Source organism: Cryptomeria japonica, chromosome 3 (assembly GCF_030272615.1).
Source record: "Cryptomeria japonica chromosome 3, Sugi_1.0, whole genome shotgun sequence".
NCBI lineage: Eukaryota > Viridiplantae > Streptophyta > Pinopsida > Cupressales > Cupressaceae > Cryptomeria > Cryptomeria japonica.
In genome coordinates this window covers 254,419,193-254,437,713 of record NC_081407.1, presented here as the reverse complement: position 1 = coordinate 254,437,713, position 18,521 = coordinate 254,419,193, and the positions used below count along the sequence as shown (strand labels likewise).

Sequence of the window (18,521 nt, the reverse complement as noted above, 5' to 3'; positions counted from 1 at the left end):
GAGATAAATAACATTGATAAATTATTTGAAGGAAATTAGACAAATGAACCTAAGGAGGTAAGTTGTGCAGTGCAAAATAAACGGAAAGATGTCCAGGTGATCATAGAAATTTTTGGTTCTAGTTTGATTTGTAAAAATAAAAGTAGAGGATGTAATTGTAGATTGGTGTGTGGATAATACACACTTACATGTAAAATTTGTTGAGGATTTTGTGGATGAAACTTGGTGGAGGTGGGTAATGGAAGATCAAATAGCGAGTATGTTCAGGCATGAAATTCATGTCTTTCTAACAAAACAAATGAATGATGGTTTGAAGCTTGGTGTTTTATGGCCAGTAGACTATAGGTTTAAATGGCAACAAAGGACAAGGAGGATATTTGGACTCCATAGACCTCACATAGAAGATCATTTGTGGGAAGGAAATCACAAAAAAAAAGGGTTATTTCGTGATGGAAAACAAGGAGAAAATATAGGGATATGGTTTAAAAGGAATAGGTTGGCACCCAGATCAAGGTGGACCCTTTTTCAAGGTTCCTATAGAGGGAAATGGGTAGAGAAATTGAAGGCTGAAAATAAAAAGGAAGAAGATCAAGGAAAGGCATATCAAGATAGGAAAATGAATGGAATAGAGCCTTTTTCGACAATGGGAGAAAAGAAAGTTCCCATTGGTAGGAAGGAATGGATAAGTAAATGGAGCTTCCATATGCACTCAAATTCACTAGGAAATGGTCTCGAAAAGGAGAAAAGAACCCATCATAGTTTCTCGAAAAACCCTTGGAGAATATGGGAGAGGCCCAAATATCTTCACAATCAAATCCAGAGGAGAAATATACATAGATATATAGATAGTAGAAATGGAAGAAAGATGGAGAGACAGAATACTTGTTCTAAGAGCTTAAATCATAATCGAAGAGGAATTTGGAGAAAGAAAAACCCAGGTAGTAAGATGTTTTTTATGCCATCAAATCTTATGACCTCGACAATAAGAAAATTAAAGAAATTAGCATTATTTATCAAATAGGAATTATCAAGTAGATAGCCTTTTATTGTGTGTTATATGAATTTCCCACAAAATGAAAAATCCAATATAAATTAAGATGTATTATTTAATTCAAAACTATTTCAAGATTGAATCAATTAATGCTACAATACCTCAAAATATAGGGTATAAGAAAAAGCTACAAAATCATAGTTAGCAACATGATTTAATACAAAAAATAAATTTACTAATAAATCATAGAATTGAGGCATTAATTTAACAAAAAAATATATTATCAAATTTCCCTAAATGCTACTCCAAACCAAGCACAAAAATAAAAAGGAGTGGATAAGACATGAAGGAATATAAAGGGATTTATAAAAAATAATAATTGATACTTATCCATGCCTTTTAAATGCCTCAATGTTTTAAATTCATGTCAATCAATCTAGTGACAACTAAAATAGATAATGATATGCCTCCATTATGATTTAATGTAATCTTTTGGGCACAAGTTGGGAGTATACAATTTAAATATTTCCAAGGTAATTTCTTAAGGTTCTATATGGAATTTTATAATTGAAAATCAACTCTCTTTTATGCCTCTTGCATGCTTCTATATTTTGTAATCATCTAGACTAATACAATGGAAAAGAAAACATCATATGAAATTTATCTGCCCTTTATATTTTGATGCATACTCACAACCTTTTCGAAAGCTCCCATTTTTGTACCACCCGAGAGTAAATGAAAACTAACCATTTGCAAATGCTAAGTACTCAAGTTTGATAAGTATTCACTATTATACTGATTTTCATTTGAGTAGACCTCAAATTTCCCATATTTTTCTAACTAAAAATTTAAAAGAATCCAACTAAATTCTAAGAAGCCTATGAAATAGTAGAATCTTAAGAAATAAAAGATAATAATAATCAAATGGAAGCTTGGATACTTCTTGTACTTGTGAGCTATGTTAGAAGAATATAATTTGGGAGATGACATATATTGTTTTGACCTCACCTCTAAATAATGGAAGGTTTCAAGAGTCTTTTTGGAGGTTGACATCTTAGGTTGACCAAATTGTTCACCATTCACAATATTTTGAATGTATTTCTTTTGTTGATATCCCTAGAGAATATGACGTTGTTACAGACTATTTGGCCAAATGGTCCTTTGTACTTGAAAGGTCCCAAATTGGGTTTCACTATCTTCTTTTTAATCTTCATAGTTTCTATAACTACATTATAATGATTTGGTTTAATTTTTTTACTTAGTTTTCCACTAAGATTTTGTATTTTATTGGTTTCATGAATTATAGTTAGAGGCGGTCCATTTATGAAATATCTCCTTGAAATTTTACCCTTTAGACTTCAATAACAAGTTAATAACAAGTTTTACTATTCCATAAATAATTTTTTATGAATCCCTAATTTACATTTTTATTGATTTACAAAAAATATAATATTAAAAAAATAATAATTTTTTTCTTTTCTCAAACCATCTAATTGATAAAATGGTTCAAAAATATCTCAAAATGTGGAGATTAAAATATCTCTTGCTAAGAAAAGACTTCAAATATAAATAGTCAGTGTTAAAAAATAACGTATATATGTAGGGTTGGAACAACTATCTCCAATGCTCCCTCGAGTATACGTTGTTAAAGATATGAATATTAGTAACAAAAAGCACCTAACATACATAGAATAAGTTGTGGAATAGAATGAACATTCACCACCTACAAAACACAAAACATCCATTGAAGACTGATCAATGCATTTATTTCACCATGATATAGTAGTCATATTGTTGGCTGCAAACTCTGACAACTTGATAAGGTTCTCAAGTTCCTTTTGCATCAACCTTGAGTAATCATTATCAAGTTCCTTTTGCATCAACCTTGAGTAATCATTATCAAGTTTCTATGTGCTCCTCCAAATATAAGATATATGAAAAAACTATGAAATCATAGTTATCAACATGACTTAATACAAAAACTAAATTTACTACTAAACTATAGAATTGAGTCTTTGATTTAACATTTAATTCTGTGATCAAATTCACCTAAAGGTTACTTCAAACCAAGCACAAAAATAAAAGGAAATAGATAAGACATTAAGGAAAGTAAAGGGATTTCTAAAAATTGATAATTGATACTCATCCACGCCTTTTAAACACCTCAATACTAAATGATCTTAGTGAAAAGCTGTCTCTAAGGGATGAGAGCAAGGCAATGCTAGAGCTGAAGGAAAGCCAAGGGTTTTTGAGGCATAAATTTGAGAAAATTTCTACACTGAGCTAGGAAATGGCCTTGAAGAATTCAGCCTCTTTGCAGGCTATACAAGTGAAAATTGGTCACAAGAAAGCAAAGTGAAAGAGACATGCAATGTCTCCCTCAGCTATGGTGGAGCCCCCTACTTCAGTGGTCAAAGCTACGCCAAATTCTGGTACTCTGACCTCTATTAAGGATTGTAACAAAAAAAATCTTTTTATGATAAAGGCATTAGATTGTGTAAAGATTGGCAAGAGGATAATGCCTCCACCTAGTAGACCATCCCTTAGTGTCTCTAGCGGTTGCATGGTTTTTTTGTTCCCCAGTTTTTGTCTGGTTGTCGAGTGGTTCCTTGCTAGTTTTGGTGTTTTGTATTTTTCGTCTGGGTGTACATTCCTCATGCACCCTAGGTTTTGCTATTTAACGGTTATGTAAAGGTTTGAGCCTATCCCTCTTTTTATTAATTAGAACATATGTATGATATATAAGAACATATTTCTTAAAACTAAGTCCATGAAAAAGATTTTATCCTTTCCCTCTTCTTATTTCAAAATTCTTCCCTCTACAAATCTATCTACTATTCAAGGCTTCCAGGCTTCCAATTCTTTTGTAATGTGTATTGCTCAACTAAAAAATATAATTAGAATCTGTCTGCACATTTCATATTTACAATATTATATTATTAGTGTCGCTAAATAGGAACAATATTTCTTTGACTCAAAACTATTCCCCCACTTACAAACCGTATTTCATTCATTGAATGGCCATTTAACTAAGACTAGAATTGGGAACATGAGATGTATGGACCTATTGCTGGACGTTGTCTGCCTTGACATCACGTGATGGAGGAACCTTAATGTACGCCGTCCTAGGCTGGCAGAATTAATAAATGAAACGGTTCCAGTCTAAATCTCGAGGATGTTGGTGGGAATTGAAACCAATTTAATTCATAATATCTAGGAATTTAATTCATAATATCCAGGACCTATTGGTGGGAATTGAAACCAATTTAATTAATCATCTCCAGGACCTATTGGTGGGAATTGAAACCAATTTAAACCAATTTAATTAATAATCTCCAGGGCATATTGGTGGGAATTGAAACCAATTTAATTAATAATCTCTAGGACCTATTGGTGGGAATTGAAACCAATTTAATTAGTAATCTCCAGGCATATTGGTGGGAATTGAAACCAAAAAAGAAAAAATTGTCCATTCAGATGCATTATATATCTGGATAGACATCTGCCGACAATCCCGCGCTGACACAAGACTAAATAATGCCCCTCCAGCTCAATATGATTTAAAATCTAGTACCTATATACAGTCTTATGTCAGAACACATTAGGGATTCCGTTCCACGTTCTTTCTCGTTTGCCTCATTCAATATCCCGTTTGAACCATTCTCCATCTCTATTTGTATACATCTTCCATTAAAGTTCATAACATAATCTGCAGTTTTCTCTGGGGTGCCACATATGAGCTTTAATGGCTTTGGTAGATTCTCATGTATTTAGAATCCAGAGTTCAAAATATTTGTCAGGCCATGGAACAATTGGCATTGGCTACTTTAGGTTACAGACAAACTTATGCGCCACACATAGAATGCCAAGGTTAAAATTGACTGCGAGTATGGTCTCTTTTGCCAACCAAAAAGCAGTACATAGCACAAGCGCCGGCAAATGTCATGTAGCGTGGCAAACTTTGAAAGAGGAGCGTTGGGAGGGTGATCTCCAAATTGATGGCCACATTCCAAACTGGTTTGTTAGTATGTTTTCATTTGTCGAAACATGTTTGCCTTATGAAATACCAATCATGGATAAAATGACTTACATACCATATGATATGTATGCTCTTGTACAAAACTTACTCAATTTTGCTTGCTTCATCCATAATGTACCCTGTCATTTTAACCGTCTGGAAAACAATAGATAAAAGACAGTTTTGAACTCTCCTCGTCAGTCAAATATTCCATGTCGCAAAATTCAAGGAGTGAGTTAAAGTTTAGAGTTCGATTGACACATTGAGTTATCAATGTAGAAATTCAGACAAATAGCGTTGATAGGACATGGTGGTTGCTGTGAATATATATTTTATTTTCTGTATTCGTTCCAAAATATATTTAGCCTGTTGCCCTCTGAAAAATATACTCAATCTGTTGCCGAAGAGAGTAAAATTAAAAGTCAGATTGTTCAAATATAACTGACCGACTCATCTATGCATGGATTGTATGTAGAGTGGTACCGACCTGCGAAACGGACCTCGGGAGTATTTAATATAGGAGATTACAATGTCAAGCACTTTTTCGATGGGTATATTTCTTTTCAAGAATTATTCCCTTCGCTAAATTTATTCTAGATGATATTTTACAGCGCCCTTTCGTCGTATTTGATCATTTGTGTAAATGAAATACACTCCCTTTTATAAAAATATTAAACCTAAGTAGTTCAGTGCGTCGTACTTTATCATTTGTGTACATGAAATACACATAGATCTATACAATCAAAGTAGCTGAATGCTTGCTTTCTATTACGCCTCTAATGGTGGTTTATCTTACAGATATGCAGCCCTGGTCCGTGTTCAGTTTGATAATGGCAAAGTGAATGGTGGACATGCACAGTTACAATCCGAGGCTTACAAGGCGGCCAAGAGAAACAATAGAATTTGTCATTGTGGATTTTCAGAATCTCCAAAGCCGTCAAATTTCTTATCTTCCATTGGGTACTTGGTGGGGATGATTTCTGTACCTCAGTGTTGGAAGTGAATTGACTCTAAGAGGGGGGTGAATTAGAGTCTAAGAACTTAACTCATACAAGAAGTTTTGACAAAGAACTTTGTTGAATGTAAACCAAACATAACAAAATAGTTTCTCTTAAGTATACATATTAATATGATCAAACTAATGAACTGAAAATAATGTCTTTAAATCAACAAAGTTGAAATTTCAGAAATGAAGTAAATAACATTTAATTTTATAAATGACACAGTAACATGGAACTTGCAGATATAAAACTACAATTGTATGAATTAGCACAATGCAAAATAAATGAAATAATCCAACATATCAAAGCATGAAACTAATGGAAAACTTTTGACACATGACACAAAGATTTCATGAGTGGAAAACCCTCTTGGGGTAGAAAAACCACTCGTAAAGATCCTTTTATTATAACAATGAGCACCAACTCTATACACTGTCTTCAAGCAGCACCAACCACATCATAATTGCAAAAATATACTTGTGCAACTTTGAGATTATAAGAGTACAACTGAAACAATTTCCTTTTACAAATATACTGCTAGAAAGTGCAAAGAAATCACATACTCTATATACTCTGTTATTTGTATGAAATACAATAATCAATTCTACCCTTGATTTCCAAAATCAAATTCACACTGAACTTCTGAAAACAGAGTTTTCACAATATGTAATGAAAAACCCTTTCAATCTTTTTCACTGATCTCAGCAAGTAACGCAAAGTTTTCCCTGCCTTTTTTTTTTCTCTTCACACTCACACTTTTTTTTAAAATGTAACAACCATGATATATATAAATGCCCAAAGATGTAGAATCAGTTCAAAAACTGAAGTGAACTATTTTTTTTAAATCAAAACTATTCGAAAAACAACCTTCCAAATATACTTTCCAAAATAGGGTAACTGTATTAGTTAGGGTTTCTAAACAGAAACACGATTTTTGTATAACATTTAAAAAATAGTTATAAATTTGCTCCAGAAAACTGAAATCCGTATGAACAACGAATCTCTTGTTTATAGAATATAAAACACTTGTAAAACTTTTGTTATCTTAAAAGAAATAGTTACATGACCGTAAAAAAAAGAACCATCAAACTCTTTATTCTTGCTCATCTCTTTTTACAAAAGAGAAAAACATTTTGCAATTTTTACAGCTCTGTAAAAATATGAAATAGAAAAATCACTATTACAACCTCCAAATTACCCATGGCGGCACCTTCTAGGGTTTGTGCAACAAAATAAAACACTGTTGTTTATTATTTTTCTTTTACCACTTAAGAAACTAAAATATAAAATGGGATTTCAAAACATTTGATGTCCACAATAGAGTCTCGTGCAAGAATGCCAAGTAAGTTGATGCCAAGTCATTATGTGGTTGTACACATCATAAATTTCACTAAACATTATGCAGATGAGGCACGATAGCATTATTAATAAAAATATGCCAACGGTTTATCAACATGCCTTTCATGATGTCACCCTTTTTTTTGTCATCAAGGGCAATCAAGAGTCAACAAACTCCCCCTTTGTCCTTGATGGCAAAAAAAACATGCCATCATTGACCTGAATTTCATAACCAACATACTCACTATATCATAAATATTATTGTGTATCATGTATAAAGAAATCCAAATATAACAGTCAATGATGTTTTTTTCTCCCCCTTTTTGTCTCAAGGACAAAGGGCAAAGCAGGATATGGCTGCTAGAGGAGCAAAGCTCCCCCTCAATTTGTGCATGAAGTGAAAATATCAACCACTTGTGCCCGAGAAGGCACATACAAAAGCTGAAACTCATTAGCCAACACTTGGTATTGTAGAAAATTTAATTTGATAGCAACATGTTTAATGCGAGAATGCATAATAGTATTTCTGGAAAGACTAATAGCACTTGTATTGTCACAAAAAATCAAAACAGGCTTAGCAATAGAAATACCCATATCAACAATTTGATGGGACATCCATATCAGTTGTGTACAACATGCAGTGGCAGCAATGTATTCAGATTCTGCAGTGGACAAAGTAACACAGTCTTGCTTTTTGTTGTGCCAGGCAACAAGACAGTCACCTAGAAAGAAGGTAGCAACACTGGTGCTCTTACGATCATCTATACAACCAACCCAATCAGAATCAATGAAACCAACAAGAGTGATATCATTATTTCGAGGATACCATAAACCATAGTCTAAAGTACCCTGAATATACTTGAAAATTCATTTCACAACATTCAAAAGAGATTGTTTTGGTGCAGATTGAAAATGTGAAACCAAACATACTGCAAACATCAAATCTGGTCTAGATGCAGTCAAATATAACAAACTGCCTATCATTGATTTATACTCTAATTGATTTACCTCAGGTGAGTCATCGGACTTAGATAATTTACAACCAGTTTCCATTGGAGTGCTAACTAGTTTGCAGTCTGTCATGTTAAACTTCTTAAGCATTTCTTTGGCATATTTAGTTTGTGATAGAAAAATGCCTTGTTTAAGTTGCATTACTTGAAGACCAAGGAAGAAGGTTAATTGACCCAACATGGACATTTCAAATTCAGATTCCATGATTTTAGAAAACTTTTTAGACAAGGAATCATTATTGCAGCAAAAAATAATGTCATCCACATATACTTCAACAACTAGAATGTCATTACCTACGACCTTAACATACAAATTGTTGTCCATTCCTCCTTTAGTAAATTCATTTCTTGTAAGATGAGCATCCAATCTGGAGTACCAAGCTCTTGGAGATTTTTTTAGGCCATAGAGTTCCATTTTTAATTTGTACACATAATCAGGTTTATCTGCAGATTCAAAACCTTCTGGTTGTTCCATATAAACTTCTTCATCAAGATAGCCATTAAGAAAAGCAGTTTTGACATCCATCTGGTAAAGTTTAAAAATTTTATAGCAAGAGTATGCAAGAAATATTTTGATTGATTCTAATCTAGCTACAGGTGCAAATGTTTCACCAAAGTCTATCTCTTCCTGTTGTGCATAACCCTTACAAACAAAACGTGCTTTATTTCTAACAACCTGTCCAGATTCATCAAGCTTATTTCTAAACACCCATTTGCCTCCTATCACATTTTTATCATCTGTCCTAGGCACTAACACCCATGTTTGATTCTTTTCTATTTGATTAATTTCATCTTTCATAGAATTTAACCAACATTGATTGGATAAAGCATCAGAAACATTTTTAGGTTCAAAATCAGTTACCAAACAATAGTGCTCAGCTATTTGAGCTTGTTCAGTAGTTTTTGCTCTTCTTCTGGTCAAAATACCTGCATCCATGTTACCAATAACCTAATTTTGAGGATGTCTCTTTGTAATAATCCTTGAAGGAGTATACTGAGGAATTCTTGTTTTTGCACTTGAATCTTCTGCATTTGAATCCTCTTCATTAGAGCTTGATTTGCTCATTTCATTTTTCTTTTTTGTTTTCGTAGATTTAGGAACTTGATCAAGCTTTATTGGAGCATCTTCTTCAACATCCTACAAATTATTACTTAACAGAAACTGCTCATCAAATCTCACATTTATTGTTTCAACAATTTTCTTCAACCTATTATTGAAACATCTATAAGCTTTTCTCTAAGTAGAGTATCCAAGAAAGATACCCTCATCAGTCTTAGTATCAAAAATTCCTAGATTTTCTTCATCCCTCTTAATATAACGTTTGCAACCAAATATTTTGAAATATTTAATGGAAGTTGCTTTACCATACCAGAGTTCATAAGGAGTAAAAGTAGATTTTACTCTGATTTACACATGATTCAAAATATAGACTGCTATATGAACAACCTCTTTCCAATGTTTATCTAGCAAATTGGCTTCATTTAGCATTGTACAAGACATCTCCTTCACAGTCCTATTCTTATGCTCAACTACTCCATTTTGTTGAGGTGTTCCTGCAGCTGCATACTGCCTTTTGATTCCATGTTTTTCGCAGTAATCCACAAATTCCTGTGATGTAAACTCACCACCTTTGTCAGATCTTAAACATCTTAATTTCAAATTTGATTCACGTTCTACCATTTTCCTAAAAACTTGAAATCTATCAAATGCTTCAGATTTGTGTTTCAGAAAAGTAACCCAGACCACTCTAGTATAATCATCAACAAAGAGCATAAAATATTTATCTCCATTGATTGATTGAGTCCTTGTAGGACCACATAAATCTGTATGTACAAGTTGTAATGGCCTAGTAGAAGAATTGTCTTTTGATTTAAAAGATACACTTGTTTGTTTTCCCTTAAGACATTCTTTACATAACACATTTGTTGGTTTGCTTAGAATAGGTAGACCTCTAACATTTTGATTCTTACTAATTCTCACAAGATTGTCAAAATTCACATGACCCAGACGTTTATGCCAAAGCCAATTTTCTTCAATCTCACTCACAAGACACATACTTTTATGATTTTCATAATCAGTGGAATCAAATAGATTATAAATATTACTAGAGGTTCTCAATATAGTAGCAACAACCCTTCGAGAACTTTTTGTGATAGTGCAACCTTGAGAACTAAAAGATATATTATACCCACTATCACATATTTGACTAACACTGAGAAGGTTGTATTTTAAACCCTCAACATAATATACATCATTAATGGGAGTGTCATCATTTAAGAATAATGTTCCTTTACCTTTGATGTGAATACCTGAATTGTCCCCAAATTTAACAAGTCCACCATCATAATCTTCCTAACGAAGAAATTTATCCTTATCACTTGTCATATGGTGAGAACATCCACTGTCCAACACCCACATGGTTCTCCTATTGAAAAGAAGTGTAGTTTGAACCAACATTGATTGCTCGGTACTAGACACAAACTTAGGTTTCCATTGTTTTTTCATTACTTTGTTTTGATTTACATTGTCTAGTAGTATGCCCAGAATTGTTGCATTTAAAACATTTTATTGTATTTGAAAATCCATAATTTTGTTTGTGTCCAAACATAGGAGTTCTGCGCTTTATAAATCTACAAGTACTGACCTTGTGACCAAATTTATTGCAATAAAAATAATATCCATTGAAGAAACCAAATCTAAAAGATTTGTTAAGAGAATATGTTGGATTTTTGTGTGTTGTCTTAAAATTCTGATTTTCTATTTTGTCCTTACAAAAACCAACACTAGTAAGATCTTTGTGATGTTTTTGTTTATCAAGAATATCATTCAGATGCATAGTGCTATCATATTGACCAACCTGTTTTTGCAGAGAAGAAACTTGTTGTTCTAAGACTTTGATTTTCTTATCTCTATCTTCAAGAAGAGATTTCAGATTTTCATTTGCTAAATTTGAGTCATTCAATTCAACTCGTAGAATCTGATTTGAACTTTCATGTGACTACTAATTTTTTTAATCTTTTTATTTCTTTGAGAGCACAGAGTAACTCTCCCTCAAGATCAATTTCACCTTGGTCTAGAATAGATTGATTTTCAGATTTGCTAGTTGAAGAAGATTCTATTTCTACCATAAATAGTGTCTCATCTCCTTCACAAGGTGAATCATCTGATTCTCCTTCAGAGTCTTCTTTTGTGAAGAGACTCTTCTTTTTCTTAAAGGTATTGAATTTCTTTTTAGGATGCCACATTTTCTTTTTATAGAATTTTTCTGGTTTTTCTTCTTCACTATTTAGATCACTTAGAGTACATTGAGCAGCAAAGTGTCTAGTTTTCCCACAATTAAAACATTTGAAGGGTAATTTACCCTTATATTTCTTTTTCAACTTTCTAACAAGTAGAGCTTCAATAGAATCTGAAAGTTCAGATTCACTATCAGGTTCTTCTTTCTTTTCTACTCTAAAAGTTGTTTCTTTTGAAGTAGAGGAATTGTTGCCAATTCTCATTTCATAGGCAGTAAGAATACCTTGCAGGTTATCAAGAGTCATTGTAGAAAATCTTTTCTTTTCTTCTAAGGTTGAAACCTTAATTTCAAATTTTGGCATTAAGGTTCTAATGACTTTTCTAACAACGTCTTATTCATCCACTATTTCACCAAGACCTCTTCTAGAGTTTACTATCTCATCAATTCTTAGAAAATAGCTTGCAATAGTTTCATCATCTTTCATTCTCAATGCCTAAAATTGATTTTTGAGTGTGAGAATCTTTGATTCTTTTACCTTTTTATCTCCTTGATAAATTGTTTCTAGTTTATCCCACATCTAATGGTTAGACTTACAATGCATGAACTTTACAAACACATCCTTTGTAAGACCACATAGGAGTGCATGTTTGGCCCTAGCATTTAATTCATATTTTGTTTTATCATCAGGGTCTGTAGGAATAATATCAGGAACTTTATACTTAGTTGTAACAATATTCCACACATTAAGATCAACAGAGATCAAATATGTTTCCATTCGAATTCTCTAGAACACATAATCAGTGCCATCAAAAAGAGCAGCTCTAGAAAGTGAAGCACCTTCTTGATTTTGAGCCATTTGAACTTCCAAACAACCAGGAAGAATCCCAAGGAAATACCTATATGGAGGGATCCTACGCTCTGATACTACTTGTTGGAAGCGAATTGACTCTAAGAGGGGGGGGGTGAATTAGTGTCTAAGAACATAACTCATACAAGAAGTTTTGATAGAGATCCTTGTTGAATGTAAACCAAACATAACAAAATAGTTTCTCTTAAGTATACATACTGATATGATCAAACTAATGAACTAAAAAGAATGCCTTTAAATCAACAAAGTTGAAATTTCACAAATGAAGTAAATAACATTTAATTTTATAAATGTCACAGTAACATGGAACTTGCAGATATAAAACTACAATTGCATGAATTAGCACAATGAAAAATAAATGAAATAATCCAACATATCAGAGCATGAAACTAATGGAAAACTTTTGACAAACGACACAGATTTCATGAGTGGAAAACACTCTTGGAGTAGAAAAACCATATTATAACAATGAGCACCAACTCTGTACACTGTCTTCAAGCAGCACCAACCATACCATAATTGCAAAAATATATTTGCGCAACTTTGAGATTATAAGTGTACAACTGAAACAATTTCCTTTTACAAATATACTACTATAAAGTGCAGAGAAATCACATACTCTGTATACTTTGTTATTTGTATGAGATACAATAATCCTTTCTGCCCTTGATTTCCAAAATCAAATTCACACTGAACTTCTGAAAACAGAGTTTTCACAATATGCAATGAAAAACCCTTTCAATCTTTTTCACTGATCACAGCAAGTAACGCACAGTTTTTCCTGCCTTTGTTTTTTCTCCACACTTACACTTTTTAAAAAAAATGTAACATCCATGATATGTATAAATGCCCAAAGATGTAGAATCAGTTCAAAAACTAAAATGAACTATTTTTTAAAATCAAAACTATTCGAAAAACAACCTTCCAAATATACCTTCCAAAATAGGGTAACTGTATTAGTTAGGGTTTGTAAACAGAAACACGATTTTTGTATAACATTTAAAAAATAGTTATAAATCTGCTCCAGAAAATTGAAATCTATATGAACAATGAATCTATTGTTAATAGCATATAAAACACTTGTAAAAATTTTGTTATCTTAAAAAAAAATAGTTACATGACCGTAAAAAAAAGAACCATCAAACTCTTTATTCCCACTCATCTCTTTTTACAAATGAGAAAAACATTTTACAATTTTTACTACTCTGTAAAAATCTGAAATAGAAAAATCATCGTTACAGCCTCCAAATTACCCATGGCTGCACCTTCTAAGGTTTGTGCAACAAAATAAAACACTGTTGTTTATTCTTTTTGTTTTACCACTTAAGAAACCAAAATATAAAATGGGATTTCAAAACATTTAAAGTCCACAATAGTGTCTCATGCAAGAATGCTAGGTAAGTTGATGCCAAGTCATTACGTGGCTGTACACATCATAAATTTCACTGAACATTATGCAGATGAGGCATGATAGCATTATTAATAAAAATATGCCAGTGGTTTATCAACATGTCTTTCATGATGTCGCCCTTTTTTTTGTCGTCAAGGGCAATCAAGAGTCAACACTCAATCACCGACAATGCTAGTGTAGCAGTCATAAGGTTTTCTACCTTTTCTCTCCAACATTATGATGCTATAAATAATCATTTTACTTTTTGGTTTTAAACAAATATCTATATATACATATATATCATAATGCTTTGATAGCCTATGTAACAGACGAGTTATCTGCATAACAGAAACTATGAGGGGATCTATCCAAATCAACCCCAACACACTTGAAACCATCGGTAGATTCAACTACACCGACAATCTGGGAGTATGTCATTTCAAAGCACAATTGTGATATTCAATACTGTTATCAAAAAAATTGAAAGGAAACGCTATATTTCTAATACAACAACTTGTTATGTGTTTGGCAGGAGATAAATCCCATCCAGTTTGCACACCCTATGCTATTTGACAACGAACTCATCACAATCCTTCCAGATCTCATCAACCCAGGATACAATGTTGTCTGCATGCTTGCTGGAACTAATGAAAGAAATTTAATTCGAAGGGTAAAAACAAATTTAGTTTAACTTTTGTTTTATAATTTATGCAAATTATCTGGAGTGGCATATGTTAATTTAAAATTAGCAGAGAAAACACATATAAACCATACAACATAGCAGAGAGAATAACACAACAAGAATATGAGACAAACATTTATAGTGGTTCACTATAAAGGTTGCATCTACTCTCAAGCAAGAATAATTTTTATTAATCATTATCAATTTACCACATCAATTTCTTGAGCATGGTCTACCACTTCAATTTCTTCAACTTCTCTATCAGAATCATTTTCCTCATTCTTCTCATCCACCACTTTTTGGCCATCAAATTTTCTAGCAAGGTATTTTCCTTCGATAGAAACATTTTCACTATCATCATCAAGCTTCCATTTACTACATCAATTTCTTGAGCATGGTCTACCACTTCAATTTCTTCAACTTCTTTATCAGAATCATTTTCCTCATTCTTCTCATCCACCACTTTTTTGCCATCAAATTTTCCAGCAAGGTATTTTCCTTCGATAGAAACATTTTCACTATCATCATCAAGCTTCAATTTACTACATCAATTTCTTGAGCATGTATACCACTTCAATTTCTTCAACTTCTCTATCAAAATCATTTTCCTCATTCTTCTCATCCACCACATTTTGGCCATCAAATTTTCCAGCAAGGTATTTTCCTTCGATTAAAACATTTTCACTATCATCACCAAGCTTCCTAGGGCCATAACAATGCCCCTCATCGGCAACATTCTAGATTGAATCCTCATTCGTAGCACTCTAGACTGCATCCTCCTCCTCTTTGGAGGCAAACTCGATAGCTGATTCAACAGCAAATTCCCAAGGATACCCAAACACCTCCAGAAACATGGGACTCTAACTTTCTAGCTTCTTATGGCAATTAAAAGAAAAACAGTTTTCTTTTGTCTCTATATACTTAGCCAAGACATTCTCCTTATTTATTAATTGTTCTTCAATATTTTTTAGCTTGGCCTAAAGCTCAATTTCTCTGAAATGAGCATTTTGAAGCTCTTCCTGAAGAGCTAATAATTTGGCCTTTGATCTAGTATGATTATTTTGTAGAGTTGTTACAAGGTCCCCAAGCTCAAGATGTCTATCAATTGATATATCTTCAAGACTGCTAATATTTACTCTTGGTCCATTTAAGCTTTCCATCAATTCTTTTTCCCTTAAACTAGATGAAGTTTCAACTTTCGAAATTCTTGTCAAGGAATCTTCCATAAAATATAATAGATCCGTCAGAAATTCTCCTCTAGTTTCATAATTTTTTTCTCTTTGCAGCTTTCAGCATCATATATCTCATCTTCTTCAAGCTTCTCTTCACTAGCCTCAACGTCCTTTTCTTTAGCCGAATCTTCCTCATTTTTCTAGCCATCCCGCTAACGTACATGGCGCTTCGTTTCATCTTTCACAGGCATAATACCACTTTGCAAATTCTAAACTACCAAGAAATTCTTCCATGATGGAATCAACTTCACCATCTTCTTACATCTCTTCTCAATCCTACCACGGCTCTGATACCAATTATTAATTTAATTTCTGTTATTTTGTTTTGTGTAATTCTTATTTTCTCTGCTCATTTTAAATTAACAGCATCGCCACTCATAGGTAGCTCAGAAGTCATTTGTCGAGGAAGCGTATATGGATGTGGCATGCTATCTGTGACATGATTGAGATAGAAATATATTGATTGGGGAAATGTTTTGATTGGGGTTGGCTAGATTGCTTGAGATTAGGTATTTTTTAATCGAGCATGTAAACAAATGAAAATGATAATGTACCTATTTTTGGAAAACAATTCAGGTAAATTGCAGAGGAGGTCATGCTCTAGGTTGGGTGCATTATTTTGCGGTGACAGAGAACTACATAATTGTTCCTGAAATGCCTATGAGATATTCATTAGGTTGTATCTTCGGAGGGGAGATCTTCAAATGGTAGCCAGAGAAGGCATTCATGCATGTAGTTTCTAGAGTTACTAGAGAGATGGTAAATAGTAGCACAAGGTTGCCTCAATTATAAATAGAAAATATTTATCTGCTAAACTAATGAATTATTATGACAGGTTGCATCTGTTGAAGTGTCATTGTTTATAACAGTCCACTTCATCAATGCTTATGAAGAATGACAAGAGCTTGGCAAGAAGACGTCAATAATAGTTGATTGTTGTGAATATAATGCTGACCCCTCCATCGTAGATATATTAAAGCTAAAAGAGTTGAGATCCTTCTATGGTGAAGACATTCCTATAAATTCAAGGTAATTGATGTTTAATGTATGTTATTTAATATATAGACCATGTCAACAGAAGTCAACTCAATTAAAAATAGGATTCCCTAATTAACATAATAATAAGAAGTTAGCGTAATCACATAGTGCAAAAATGTATGAAATTGTTGACAATGTGATTTCAAATGACATTGATTTGATTTGTTTATTTAGTTGGATAATATTGGCGCTTCATAGATATTGGTTTTTTGTGATCAGAATAGGATGTTTCACTATACCCCTTGATGGCACTGCAACAAGTCAACTAGATGTTGTGATGCCTCCAGAGAAACATGGTAGAGGAATAGAACTATGCACCATAAATCCAAAATATATTGGGAAGATGTATCGTTATATATATGGTTGTGCGATACGACGCCCTTGCAATATTAACAATACTCTTACAAAGGTCAACTTATTTTATATATTATTTTCTGTATCATTACTGAGATTCTCCTCTAATTTGTCTAATTTGTCTGACTTGTTTGTTTGTTTGTTTATCTTTATAATTTTTTTCTTTAGAAATTAATGTCATTAATTTTTAGAAATTGATATTTTTGTTCTTTAATGGTATAGATCGATTCAAAAAGGAAAGCAACAAAAAGTTGGTATATTGAAGGAGCCATTCCATCTGAACGCTTCTTTGTAGCTCGACCTGGAGAAAAAACAGAAGATGATGGTGAGAAGATTAGCACCAAGTTTATAGATCTCATAATTATAGATAATTATTTTGTCAATTAGTAAGAATTATAATTCATGTGAAGTTATATTATCTTCTGTTGTAGGAGTGGTGATATCATTGGTGAGTGATAAGCATGGTGGAGGGTTTGCAGTAATTTTGGATGGATCTACATTTACAGAAGTTGCTCATGTAAAGTTGTTGGCACACATCATTGTTGGCTTCTCAAATGTACTATATAAAATAGATGTAAGCATTTTTTAGTCATCTAATTTAAATATGTAGAGGTAATGGTCTTCATATTGATATAGCATATAAAAAGGTGAGATTTGTTGGTTCTCAAACCTACTATTAGCTTTTTTTCTAAGTGATTGTGATTTCCTATCCTCAAAAAAACTAAATTGTTGGTTCAGTGAATGAGAATAATATCTCTTGTGCACTTTCAGCTCTATAAAAGCTAGGCAAGTGGACTTGATAGCTTTAAATATTCATAAAAAAATTGGTTTCTAATGGTGAAAAATGTAGATAAATTATTCATGCAAATATAGGAAAGAGTTGAATAATAATTATACAATTTCATAGGTTTCTTGCACCTTAAATGCTTGGACATGATTTAACCCAAAAGCTTCTAATAAAAATAGTAAAGCATATTTTCCCCTTTTTCCTTGACAGTATAGAGTCAAATAATGATTCAAATATGTTATTTAACAACATTCAATTTCTAGAGTTTAATAACCATTTATCACTACCTTGTAGTAACAAAAATTCTTAGAATCAACTTAGATAAAGGCTTATATTTATTCATCCTCTATATACAATACACACACTAGTCGGTCTATGAAAAGACTACCATCCTCCTTCAAGAAAAACATAAAAATGGGAAACTCATATAAAATGTGTAAATAAAATTTTCTTGTTTTCTTTAAAAATATACTTCTTTCCAAGAACACATAATTTTGTATTGGAGACAATCAAATTCTTAAGATTATTCATATCTTTACTACAAAGATATTTTTTTATAATAGAGAACATTGG

At 32.6% G+C, this 18,521-nt stretch overlaps 1 pseudogene; it reads left to right on the top strand.

The window, feature by feature from the left end:
* The first annotated feature begins 4,523 nt into the window (after positions 1-4,523).
* LOC131045651 (carotenoid cleavage dioxygenase 8 homolog B, chloroplastic-like) lies at positions 4,524-17,947 on the top strand (annotated as a pseudogene).
* Positions 17,948-18,521: the final 574 nt, after the last annotated feature.